Source organism: Hemiscyllium ocellatum, chromosome 33, assembly GCF_020745735.1.
Source record: "Hemiscyllium ocellatum isolate sHemOce1 chromosome 33, sHemOce1.pat.X.cur, whole genome shotgun sequence".
Classification (NCBI taxonomy): Eukaryota; Metazoa; Chordata; class Chondrichthyes; order Orectolobiformes; family Hemiscylliidae; genus Hemiscyllium; species Hemiscyllium ocellatum.
Genome location: NC_083433.1, coordinates 3773047 through 3785450, shown reverse-complemented (window position 1 = coordinate 3785450; position 12404 = coordinate 3773047). Strand labels below are relative to the sequence as shown.

The window sequence follows — 12404 nt, the reverse complement described above, 5'->3', positions numbered from 1 at the left end:
ATGATCCACGTGTTTGTTCAGGACTGCATCCCCTACTTGAACTTTCTAACTCACAGGACCTGATCGCGCATCAACCTCACCTTGCACCCATACAGGGCTATTTGTATTGTTTCGACATCAAACTTCATCACCCGAATTAAACGGTCTCTCGCTTACAAGCAGCACTTGACGAGCATTGCCGCTCTTGCTGCCGTTTCACTCTCTCCCCCAAGTGTGGAAATATCAGGTTCAACCTGGTGTGATGTCTTCTCCCCATCAGCAACTCCACTGGAACTCTATTATTCCATGTGGGGTGGTCCTATAATCAAATGGTAACCAGGTCGGTTTGGTATCAATTGACACTTTAGGTGGCTTCTTTAGGCCTGCCTTCAATGTTTGGACAACTCTTTCAGCTAAACCATTGGGTAATGGATGGTATGGAGCTGTCCTTATGTGCCACATGCCATTTAACTTGAGGAAATATTCAAATCCTCTGCTGGTAAATGACATCCCATGGTCCATGACCAGTACTTCTGGGATTCCATTTATCGCAAATGATGCTTACAGCTTCTCAGTCATCATTCTGGAGTTTGCTGAATGAACCTTATGCACATCCAACCACTTTCGATGGGCATCCACAATGACCATAAGCATTGAGTTCATGAAAGGACTGGCATTGTCAAAATGCAACAAGTTCAGGGTTTACACCTGGCCTTTCCCACAAATGTGGGTTGTTGCTGGTGGCAATTTTTGTCCTTCTTGGCACTCTAGGCACTGTCCCACCAACACAGCCATATTGACATCCAACTCTGGCCACTAAACATAGGTTCTTGTTAGCATCTTCATCTTGGAAATCCCTGGATGACCCTGGTGAAGTGCAGTCAGTATCTGGCGGTGACCTTTACTCAGGAAAATCACCCTTGCTCCCCACAGTAATTTGCTATCCTCTACACTGATCTTGTCTCACCAGGTCCAAAACGGCTTCAATCCTTGTTGCGATGGCCTTTCTGATTCCCTCATTATCACCAGCAGTTTCAATTTCATATTCGGGCAGCAAATACAGTGGCTCGCTGGCCCAATTCCTAAAGAACTGTTTAGCCACTTGGCCAGGCTTAGTCTAGGGACCCTATACTCAGGACATGCCCTACGTGTGATTGCCTACATTTGGTGCCTCCCAAACTCGATCAGGCAGGAGAGGGGGTTCACTTCCGTAGGGATACCCTGTAGTTCCTATGCTCCACACGACGCAATTTCTAATGACAAAGCAAGCAGCTGTGCCTATTGGAAGTATTATTGGGCTTCAGCTAGTGGACACTTCTGCACAATTATGTCATTAATCCCACAAACCAAAAGGATCTCTCAGCATCACATTAAGACTTAACCCAAAATCACATGTCTCTGCCAGTCATTGTAACCTCATCAAAAATCCCAAATGGATTCCCCCGGTTCTCTAACAGCCAAATAAAACTGATAGCTTCTCAGGATAGGAGGTGGTATGAGGTCATAATATTCCTAAACCAACTCTATCAACTTCTAAAAGCTTTTAGTGTCTGGTGCTTCTGGGTAAGTTAAGACCCTTATAACCGAAAAGGCTGTGGGTCCACATGCAGTCATCTTCCCCAATGTCTTTTGCCCAGAAAAAATGTTGCATTCATTCCACATACCGGGTCCAGTCTTCAACAGCAGGGTCAAATGAGTCAACCTTCCCAAATAGAGGCATGATGCTAGAAAGGTTTACCACAACTCTAAGATGATAGTTGTAAGCAAATGTTCTTCAGGCACATACTGTTTTCTCCCATCGCCACTGAAATAACTGCACAGAGGCTGGGTTCCATCATCAAGTAACCTTGTATTTACTAGTATATGGTACACTGTCTGTGACAGTCCTTAACTGAGGAGATTCTAACCTACTGGTTATATTGGGAGGAAGTGAGGACTGCAGATGCTGGAGATCAGAGCTGAAAATGTGTTGCTGGAAAAGCGCAGGTCAGGCAGCATCCAAGGAGCAGGAGAATCATTTCTGAAGGGCTCATGCCCGTAACGTCGATTCTTCTGCTCCTTGGATGCTGCCTGACCTCCTCGCTTTTCCAGCAACACATTTTCAGTACTGGTTTTATTGGTCAGGCAAAGCTTTTCTGATTGACTGAGATTCTTGATAGATTTGGAGATGCCGGTGTTGGACTGGCATTGTATATCTTGGTCAATGAGGTCCACCTGGTGCCAATCACTACAGAGGACATCAAACCAGTGTCTTCAACTTAGTTAAGGGGAATTGCAGGGGTATGAAGAAAGAATTATCTAAACTGGGCTGGGAAAATAGACTTGAGGAAAGGTGAATGGATGAGTAGTTGGAGCAAACATTTATTCTGGCCAAAAAGGAAGGAATCAATGAGAAGAATTAACCTCTTGGTCAATGCACAGATGACGAATCTGGATGTATTGAGTTTCTTTCAGCTTAGAAAGACATAACTAGTAGATACTGCCACAAGTATTAGTCACAGGGCCTCAAATTATTTACTACCATCGCTCATCACTTAGAGGAGGAGACATAATACAATGTATTCAAATTTTCTGATGTTACAACAAAATAATAGGTTGGAGAGCAAGTCGCAATGAGGATATAAAGAGTTTGCAAGGAGATATTGGTAGGAAAAATCAAAAAGGTAGATTATTATTTAATTAGACAATCTCCAAAAAAAAGCAGCACAGAGGAATCAGTATTCTAATGCATGAAACAAAAGCTTAGCATGCAAGTGCAGCAAATAATTAAGGTTGCAAATAGAATTATGGTTAGGGCATTGGAGTTTAAAAAGGGAGGTCTTGTTACAATTGTAAACGGTTTGGAGCGCCGATACCTGGAATACAGTATACAGGTTGGTTTCCCACATTTAGGGGATGATATATTGGCATTAAAAACAATTCAAAAAGAGATTCACCAATCTGATTCCTGGGATGAAGTGGGTGACTTATCAAGAATGGCTAAACAAATTAAGCCTTGGTTAATCAAAATTTAGAAGAATAAGGGATGTTCTTTATTATGAAGATGTGGTTGTACTATACCTTTAAGAAGGTTAAAAGCTAGCAGAACTACCTAACAGCACCAATAGTTCTGAACAAGATAAACGTAACCTTTTGGTCTAGCACTTAGTGTAGCTGGTTGCCTGGAGACAAAAACACATTTGAATTAGGCCATTCAGTTTAAATTTCACCCCAATCAAATTTGAATTTAGTATATTGACAATATTAAAATCCAATAACATAATCCGATGCTTTGGGGGTATAAGACTGGGAAAAATTGAACAGTTGGGGAAGAACTGCCAAGGCACCAGCATGTACAGAGTGCCCGAAACACAGCTCTCTTAAAGGTACATTTATCTATCAACAATCCGTGAAAGAGAAATCCTGAGAAGAAAATCTCTAGAGGAAGATACAACGGGAAGATTCAACAGCTGCCTGGTTTTGAGATTTGAAGTTTTGGTAAATCTTAATCGGGGGTTTTATCGGACTAGTATTATAGAAAGGAAAGTAAAAGATAGGTTAGAGGAAGGCATTGTAAATAGCTGTTAATTAATTATTCTGTTATACTTTAAGAAATAATATTGTTACTTTTTATTTTAACCAGTTCTTGGCCTCTAATTTTCATAGATTACTGCACAGGGATAATATAGACAATATAGAAGGTGCGGTTAGTAAGTTTGCAGATAACATCAAAATTGTGGTATAGTGGACCGTGAAGGTAGTTATCCAAGAGTAAAACCACCTTGATCAATTTAGTCAATGGGGTGAAGAGTGACAGATGGAGCTTAATTTGGATTGCATTTTGGTAAAACAAGCAAGGGTAGGACTTACACAATTAAAAGTAGGGTCTTGGGTAGTGTTGTAGAACAGAGACCTGAGGGTTCAGGTACTGTTACAATACAGGATAAACCGTCCTGCTTATTTTAATCCAGCAACACAGAAAAGATTTATCCCGTATAGTAATCTGTTAAAATTCAATCGGCCAGGAACTAGTTAAAGTAACAATTTTATTTCTTAAAGTATAACAGAGAATAATTAACTAACAACTATTTACAACTCCTTCCTCTAACCTATCTTTTACTTTCCCCTTCTACAATACTAGTCCGATTAAATCTCCGATTAAGATTTATAAAACAAAACTTCTTATCTCAAAACCAGGCTCTTCTCTGTATTCCTGTCTTGTTTTCTTCTTGGGGGTTCTGCTTCACAGGTTACTGATCAATAAAGGTACCTTCAAGAGAGCTATTTTTCAGTTAGTCTTTTTACATGCTGGGGGTTGGGCTGTTCTCCTCTCAACTGTTCAACTTTCCCTAGTCTTATACACCCCCCAACCCCCCAAAGCATTGGATTGTGCCATTGGCTTTTAAGTTCAGCACCCATGGGGATGGCCTCAACCAGGACCTTGAGTTCATGTCACACTACAGGTAACCCCATTGCACTACACACACTCACCCAAGCGCACACATACACATAAAAGTTTGGGGGGGTGAATTTGTACTTGCAGAATTACATTTTACTTTGCTCAAAAACTGCATGAATCCATGTAAGATTCTGGAAATCAGTTTTTTAGATTAGAATTAGTCTGACCATTGTGGCACAAACAGCTTCACACAGAAAGCTAACACCTTCAATACATTATCTGGGCTGACATGACAGCAATTATTAAAATTCAGAGGAAAAAAAGTCCAAGCCTATTCAGTTTCTCCTTATAATTCAAATCCTCCATTCCCAGCAACATACTGGTAAGTCACTTCTGAACTCTCTAACTTTTGCCTTAAAAATATTCAGAGACCCCCTACCCCCAGATGCCAAGAATTCCGAAGTGATACAACTCTTAAAGAAAAATAATTCCCTTATTTCTGTCCTAAAAAGAGAGAACTCCATTTTTAAAACAGTGTCCACGAGTTCTAGATCAGCCACAAAATAAACATACTTTCTACATCCTTGTCAAAACTTTTCAGGATCATTTAAACTTCAGTCAAAACAACCCTTGTTCTTCTGAATACAGTGAAAGCAAGCCTAACCCATCCAATATTTCTTCATAAACAATTTGTTCATTCTAGGTATCAATAGAATAAATCATCTCCAAACATCCTCCCTTAACTGAGGTCAAAACTACAATCAGTTTTCAAGATGTGATCTCACTAATAACGTCCTGTATTGCCAGTACATAACATTCTTAGTTTTAAATGTTCAATTCTTCTTGTAATAAACACACACATCTCTTTAGCCATCCTGATTATGCGCTATACCCACGAACCAACTTCTAGTGCCTCATGCACTAGAATACCTAGTTCCCCCACACCTCGAAATTCTGCATTCATTCTCCATTTAACTAACCTTTAAAAAATTCTTACTGCCAAACCAAACTCCTTCAAATTTTCTCTCATACTCTAGACTTTTACAAAATGACAACCTATATTAGTCCATATCCTTGATATTTTAGCTTCACATCATAGTTTCATACCCATCTTTATGCCATCTGCAAATTGTGAGCTTTCACCGATGTCACTGATATTAATTGTAAGAGGCTGAGGGCCCATCACAGATTCCTACAGGACACCATTCATCACCTTCTGCCTGAAAAAGATCCATTTGCATACACATTTTATTTTCTAGCTAGCCATCTTCTAACCATATCAGTATATTACCCCCACTCCTACTTTGCGCAAAGTGTGAAATCTCATCAAATGTCTTCTAGAAATCAAAGTACATTACATCAACAGGTTTGTCTTTAATCACAGCGCACATTATTCCTTCAAAAGAATTTCAATAAACTGGGTCAACATGATTTTCCTTTGACTAAACCATGCTGACTCCTTTCAATTATCTTGAGTTTTTCCAATTGCCGAGTTATAACCTCCTTAGTGACAGATTTTTAACACCTTCCTCACAACTGACGTTAAGCTAATGCACCTACACTTTCCTGCCTCCATCCCTTTTTGATTTCAGGAGTTATATTTGCTACTTGCCAGATTGATGGATCTTTTTCTAAAATCTAATGAAACATTGGAAAATTGAGAACACCATCTACATTAGCCACTCTTCACCCAAGGATGAAGTTCATTGGACCTGAAGATTCAACAACCCACAGCTCCATCAGTGTTTTCAGTACCACTTTAGTGACTATAATTTCACCATAATCTTCTTCCTTCAACCTCCTGATTCACAAATATTACTTAGATTTTTAAAAATATCATTCATTTTGAAGACAAAAGCAAAATATTTATTCATTTTATTCACTTTTTTATAATCTATTACCTCTCCATTCTCACCCTCCAAAGGACCAATACTCACTTTACTTGTACTTACTTTTTTTCCTTGTTACATACCTGTAGATTCATTTGCAAGCAATTCATTATTTCATTTTCCTGGATCCCACTCAGCTGAGTATCCACTTACTGTCAAATTTAAAATTTTTCTCACTGGTCCTGCGGCCTCCTTCTGTCCTTTCAGGAGCACCCCTCACCACGTCTATCCATCCTTTCCACAGGGACAACTTTTCTCCTATTGATTACCCCAGGGAATGAATTTTCATAGCCATTTTGGGTACATTTTTATAGCGTTCCTGTTTATTTTAGAGTATTGGTTAAAATTAGAGGTTACAGCACATTAATTTGGTGTTTTATTTGATATATTGTTGAATGTTTTAGAATGTATTAGATGGTCTCAGCAATTATTGTAAGATTGGTCACGGAGGTCAAAATATGTGTAGAGTTTCCCAAACAAGCTGTCAGACATGGATTGGCCTGATGTCTCCTCAGCCAGATAGAAGTTTCTTAAAAAAAGCAAAAAGTGCTGAATTGAAAAGAATATTTTCCAGACAGGACAGGCGAAGTGACCTACTTTTGCTCTTGCATCTTATGGTCTTATGATCAAAGTCACATACTTCCTGACTTGGAAATATGTTGTCATCTTCAGCATGGCAGGTTCGCATTTCCCAAATTTTCTCCCACTATCACTGCATGTTGATGGTTGGCAAGGTACAGAGAACATAGAACAATACAGCGCAGAACAGGCCCTTCGGCCCTCCATGTTGCACCAACCTGTGAACTATTCTCAGCTCATCCCCCTACACTATCCCAAAATCATTCACGTTCTTATCTAAGATTGTTTAAATCTCCCTAATATGGCTGAGTTGACTCCAAGATCCCTCTGCACGTCCACACTAAGAAGAATCTTTCTATTGACCCATACTCTGCTTTCCCGTTATTCTTCACAAAGTGCATCACCTCACATTTAGCTGCATTGAGCTACACTTGCCACCTTCAGCCCAATTCTGCAGTTTATCCAAGTCCCCCTGCAACCTGTAACATTCTTCCAAACTATCCACTACTCTACCTACTTTAGTGTCATCTGCAAATTTACTAATCCATCCAGCTACGCCTGCATCTAAGTCATTTATGAAAATGACAAACAGCAGTGGTCCCAAAACAGATCCTTGTGACACACCATGAGTAGAGGGAAGGGAGAAAATCTATAAGACTGGGGACAAAGTAGGAATGAGGTGCTCAGCTCCACAGCAGCCATTGCTTTCTCAGAACTCATGTTCCCACACTTTCAGCTTCAAAAAAATTCTTTCACGGGATCAGAGCATTACTGCTTAGCCAGTATTTATTACCCATCCCTACTTACCCTTAGATAGTGCTCTTGAGCTGCATCCTTGAACTGCTGCAGTCTAATAGGTACGAATAGCCCACAATGCCATTAGGGAGGAAGTTGCAGGATTCTGATTCATCAATGGTGTATTTCCAAGTCGGTGATCTCTTCATCTAAGTTATTGGTATAAATTATGACAAGTTGAGGGCCCACCACAGATCCCTGCAAAATCCCACTTGTCAGTCATTTACACACACATTTATTTCCAGCTAATCAACCTTCTTTCCAATGCCAGTATATTACACCACTCTTACTTTGCATAATATGCAGAATCTCATCAAATGTCTTCACTCACTCCACTAATGCACAGTACGTACTGCTGCTACTATCTACAAGATGTACTGCAGATTTAACCAAAGATCCTTAGATAGCAATTTCCAAACCCATGACCGCTTCCATCTAGGAGGAGAGGGCAGAATATATATGGGAACGCCACTCGTAAACCTCCAAGCCACCTACTATCCTGACTTGGAAATAGATCACTGTTCCTTCACTGTCGCTGGGTCAAAATCCTGAAATGCCCTCCCTAAAGCCATTGTGGGTCAACCAACAGCACTCGGACTACTGCAGTTCAATGCAGCAGCTCACCATTGCCTTCTGAAGGGTTGACGAGTGATAGGCAATAAGTACAAGACCAGCCAGTGACACCCACATCCCAGGAGTGAATAATAATGATTAAATGATTTTAAAAAAGCTTATTCGTGGCTTCTCTAGTGGTCAAGTGGATTTATCCATAACATGCCTCTGACTTCCAGACAAGCATGATCCCAGAGTTAATTTCTGATTTGTGTTAATTCAGGTAGATATGTGGTAGGAATGATACTGATCCCTTGATTAGGAAATGGAAAAATGGTCCAAAGCCCAGTGGTGGAAATGCAACTACAGACATGCTGAAAACTTCAGTTTTAATTGTACTTGTCTGTGAAGCTGATCAATTTCAAGGAGAAACAGGAATCAAGCATTTGAACACTTTCAGCAAGACCAAGAGATGGAACGGGATAAAATTACAAAAAAACTTTGCATATTGCTAAACATAAAAACAATGCCAGATACTGGCGGACTAGGGCACTGAAAACATTCATGTGACAGTAAACAAGCCAAATAGGATTCTGGATTGTACAGGGTCTAGAATACATTACGATTCATAAATTGAGATACTGAGCCCATCTCTCTTTCGATTTATTTTCCGCCTGAACTGGAGAAGTGCATGAAATACAATATTTTACTGCATGTGTCTTTGCAAAGGGTGCATTTATGGGATGTTACTCTATTGTGGGCAGCACGGTGGCACAGTGGTTAGCACTGCTGCCTCACAGCGCCGGAGACCTGGGTTCAATTCCCAACTCAGGCGACTGACTGTGCGGAGCTTGCACGTTCTCCCAGTGTCTGCGTGGGTTTCCTCTGGGTCCGGTTTCCTCCCACAGTCCAAAGATGTGCGGGTCAGGTGAATTGCCCGTAGTGTTAGGTAAGGGTATGGATATGGGTGGGTTGCGCTTCGGTGGGTCGGTGTGGACTTGTTGGGCCGAAGGGCCTGTTTCCACACTGTAAGTAATCTAATCTAATCTAATCTAAAACAAAGTTGCTGTTTAGCAGTTAAATAATCTACTACTCTTAAATTTTCCAATAGAGTTAAGTTATTCCGATTTCTTCTTTCTTTTGTTTATTTTAACTAAAGTATATGAATAAAGTGTGTTTTGCTTCAAGACGGGTAGTTTCACCAATCAAATTGCATACAGAATGCCATGCCTGGCACTTGCCTTTTAAACAAGAAAAAGGTTAGGGTCTAGGCTACCTATTTAATACATTTTTTTGGGGGGGTGGGGGGGGGGGGGTTTGGTCTGGTCCATAACAATAGCAATTGACTTCCTGTCCGACACCCAGTATCAGACATTTCAGCTTCAAACAGATACCACACAAGTCAATTTGTGCACGTCAAAAGGAGACTCATAGAAGAGTCAAAATCCTTCAAAGGTATGAAGCTGAACAAGAACCTCGAGAAAGTTTTACTTTAAACCTAGGGACTGACATGAAGGGCCAAAAGAGGAAGATGAGTGGACAGATAAGATAAAAGCATTTTACATCAATTATATTAAACATTTCAAATGAATTCCCAGGGAGGCAATAACGTCCAAGAACAACACGGATTTTGAGGAGTCAGATGTGCATTTAGTGAGCAAAATCAATTGAAAGATTACAGACAGTGAATTTTTTTGCCTTGAACTTTGTAGCCAGCCAAATGCTTCAAAATGATTTTGTTTTGAGAGTCTGTAAAAATTGGTAAGGGAAGAAATTACAACTATTTTGAGAACATTGTGATACATCAATTATCTTAGCTTTACTGGTAGATTTCCATGCCAAGAGATGGAAGATTAGTCTTCAAGTTCCACTCAGTCAACTCATTCACGAAGATGATTTTTTTTTTGGGGGGGGGGGGGGGCGGATGTGGAGGAGATGAGTTGGTGATAACAACCACAATCTAAAAACATGCATAAACCAATGTGTTGGCTTGAAGAAAAATTTGCAGTTACGTAGCAAGTTATCATACTTAAGACAAAGCTCTGCACATACAATGAATTAGTTCGCAGTGCAGGTTGGCTGCTATACAGAAAACATTATACATTTAGGAAAGATGTTACAACGTAACAGCGCAGTACAGGCCCTTTGGCCCTCAATTTCACGCCGACTTGTGAAACCAATCTAAATCCAGTATGTGGATGTACCTACTAGAGAAGGTTCAAAACTTGACCTTCTCTTGGGAAATAAGGCAGGGCAGATAACAGAGGTATCAATGGGGGAGCACTTTGGGACCAGCAACCATAATTCTATGAGCTTTAGAATAGTTATAGAATAGGATTAGACTGGATCTAAAAGTTGAAGTTCTAAATTAGAGGAAGGCCAATTTTAATGGTATTAGGCAAGAACATTCAAAGTTGATTGGGGGCAGATGTTTGCAGGTAAAGGGACAGCTGGAAAATAGGAATCCTTCAAACATGAGATACCGAGAGTCCAGAGACACTATGTTCCTGTTAGGGTGAACAACGAGCCTGCTAAGTGTAGGGAATGCTGCATGACTAGGGAAATTAAGATTTTGGTCAAGAATAAGAAGGAAGCATATATGTCAGGTACTGACAGGATAGATTGAGTGAATCCTTAGAAGAGTATAAAGGCAGTAGGAGTATACTTAAGAGGGAAATCAGGAAGGCAAAATGGGGACATCAGATAGCTTTGGCAAATAGGATTAAGGAGAATCCAAAGCAATTCTACAAATACATTAAGGACAAGTGGGTAACTAGAGAAAGAAGAGGGACACTTAAAGATCAGCAAGGCACCTATGTGTGGTACTGCAAGAGATGGGGAGACACTAAACAAGTATTTTCCATCAGTGTATACTGTGGAGATGGATATGGAAAATAGAGAATGTGGTGAAATAGCGACATCTTGGAAATTGTCCATATTACACAGACAGGGATGCTGGACTTCTGAAAATGCATAAAGGTAGATAAATTCCTGGGACCTGATCAGGCGTACCCAAGAATTCTGTGGGAAGCTAGGGAAGTGATTGCAGGACCTATTGCGGAGATATTTGTATCATTGATAGCCACAGGTGAGTGCCAGAAGACTGGAGGCTGGTTAACATGGTGCCACTATTTAAGAAAGGTGGAAAGGAAAAGCCAGGAGAAAGCGAGGACTGCAGATGCCGGAGTCAAGACTGTGTTGCTGGAAAAGCACAGCAGGTCAAGCAGCATCCGAGGAGCAGGAGAATCAACATTTTGGGCATAAGCCCTTCAGAAGGGCTTAAGCTCAAAACGTCAATTCTTCTGCTCGGAAGGAAAAGCCAGGAAACTATAGACCATTGAGCCTGACATTGGTGATGGGCAGGTTGTTGGAGGGAATCCTGAGGGACAGAACAGGATTTACAGGGATTTGGAAAGGCAATGACTGATAACAGCGAGGCAACATGGCTTTGTGCGTGGGAAATCCTGTCTCATGAACTTGATCGACGTTTGTGAAGAAGTAACAAAGAGGATTGAAGAGGGAAGAGTGGTAGACATAAATAGTGGTAATGAAGTGGTAGACTTCAATAAAACATTCAACGAGGTTTCTCATGGTAGACTGGTTAGTAAGGTTAGATCACATGGAATAGAGGGAGAACTAGTTATGTGGATGCAGAACTGGCTCGAAGGTCGAAGACAGAGGGTGGTGGTGGAGGGTTGTTTTTCAGACTGGAGGCCTGTGCCACAAGCATCAGTGATGGGTCCACTGCTTTTCATCATTTATACAAATAATTTGTATGTGAACCTATGGTTAGTAAATTTGCAGATGACACCAATATAGGAAGTGTAGTGGGCAGTGAAGAAGGTTACCTCAGAGTACAACAGGATCTTGATCAGATGAGTCAATGGGCTGAGGAGTAGCAGATGGAATTTAATTTAGATAAATGTGAGGTGCTGCATTTTGGAAAGCCACATCAGGGCAGAACTTGAACACTTAACAGTACGATCCTGAGGAATGTTGCTGAACAAAGAGACCTTTGGAGTGCAGGTTCACAGTTCCTTGAAAGTGGAGTCAAAGGCAGATAGGATAGTGAAGGAGGCATTTGGTAAGCTTGCACTTGTTGGTCAGTGCATTCAGTACAGGAGTTGGGAGGTCACATTGTGGTTATACAGGACATTGATTAGGCCACTATTGGAAAACGGCATGTAATTCTGGTCTCCCTCCTTTCAGAAGGATGTTGTGAAACTTGGAAG

General features: G+C 40.7%; 1 protein-coding gene across 5 annotated transcripts in view; it reads right to left on the bottom strand.

The window, feature by feature from the left end:
• tnrc6ba (trinucleotide repeat containing adaptor 6Ba) overlaps positions 1–12404 on the bottom strand; it is a 210812-nt gene that overhangs the window by 159116 nt on the left and 39292 nt on the right. For 2 of the 5 annotated variants that reach the window (XM_060849557.1, XM_060849556.1), the window contains exon 2: positions 7633–7769. The exons of the other annotated variants lie outside the window; for them this stretch is intronic. The gene's annotated coding sequence lies outside the window, so the exon portion shown is untranslated. The remainder of the gene's footprint in view (positions 1–7632; positions 7770–12404) is intronic. 5 annotated transcript variants of the gene reach the window in all.